The sequence below is a fragment of the Anser anser genome, assembly GCF_964211835.1.
Source record: "Anser anser genome assembly, contig: HAP1_SCAFFOLD_319, whole genome shotgun sequence".
Classification (NCBI taxonomy): domain Eukaryota; kingdom Metazoa; phylum Chordata; class Aves; order Anseriformes; family Anatidae; genus Anser; species Anser anser.
In genome coordinates, this window is record NW_028153756.1 from 89759 (window position 1) to 91000 (window position 1242).

The window sequence follows — 1242 nt, forward strand, 5'->3', positions numbered from 1 at the left end:
CGCCCCAAAGCCCTGTGCCCTCGGTCTACACCTCCCGGAATGCTCCGCACCCAACACGGCCTCCCGGAATCGCCGTGCCCATGAACTACATCTCCCGGCATTCCCCGGACCGTCACAATGGCACCCAGAAGTCCTTCGTCCGAGAACTACGCCTCCCGGCATGCTCTGGGAATCCAACATGGCCTCCCAGAAGCCCAGGCTCCCAGAACTACATTTCCCAGCTTTCCCCAGGAAATTGAGCCTCGCTGCTTGCCTTAGAACGCGTTTATTTGCCCCTGGGGGGCGTCGTGTGCTTCAGACTAGCGTTATTGCCCCGGGGGGAGGTTAATTGCCCCCTGGGGGGGGGGTAATTCCCCCGGGGCGGGGGGGTAATGCCAGGGGCGCCGTCCCTGTGGCCCTCACTCCTCCTTGCCGGGCTGCAGCGCTCTCTCTGCTGGCGGTTTTGGGGGTCCTGCGGGAATTTGGGGGGTGGATTAGGGTGGGGGGGACAGGGCTTTGCTCCCCCCCAAGCCCTTTAACACCTCCCCGGGTCCCACCAATCCCCCCAACCCCCCCCATAGGACCCCCCCCCGCCCCCCCACCCCCTCCCCCGTTGCCCCCCCCCCCCGCACTCACCGCCGTGGCCCCCCCAGAGGCCCCTGATGACGTCCCAGGCCCAGCGCAGGAGGTTCACGAGGCAGCGGGCGCCCGCGCACATCCTGCTGCTGCTGGCAGCGCCGCGTGGGGGCGGGCACGGGGTGCCACGCAGCCCCCCCCGGCACCACAGCCCCCCTGAACCCAAAGTTCCCTGGACCCCCCCCGCCCCGGTCCAGCCCGTATACCAGCAGCCCCCTCCCTGTGTCCCCTCCTTGTTCCCCCACATCCCCCTGTCCCCCCAACGTCCCCCCCCATACCCCCATATGTCCCCATATCCCCCCCCATTACCCCCCCATCCCCATATCCCCCCCATCCCCCCCATGCCCCCCCTATGTCCCTATATCCCCCCCATCCCCAATGTCCCCCCAATACTGCCCCATCCCCATATCCCCCCCACATCCCCCCCATGCCCCCCCCATGTCCCCATATCCCCCCCCATAACCCCCGTCCCCAATGTCCCCCCATATCCCCCCACATCCCCAATGCCCCCCCCACGTCGCCATGTCCCCCCCGTTTCCCCGCCATGCCCACCCATTTCTCCCCCGTGCCCCTAATGCACCCCCATGTCCCCAATGCCCCCCCATGTCCCCCCCATACCCTCCGTCC

General features: G+C 68.2%; 1 long non-coding RNA gene across 1 annotated transcript; it reads right to left on the reverse strand.

Annotated features, from left to right (window-relative positions):
* Window positions 1–249: 249 nt before the first annotated feature.
* LOC310891562 lies at window positions 250–871 on the reverse strand. The gene is made up of 2 exons (XR_014577629.1): window positions 616–871; window positions 250–451 (listed from the first exon to the last, which is right to left on the reverse strand). It is a non-coding gene; the product is annotated as an uncharacterized lncRNA (long non-coding RNA).
* Window positions 872–1242: the final 371 nt, after the last annotated feature.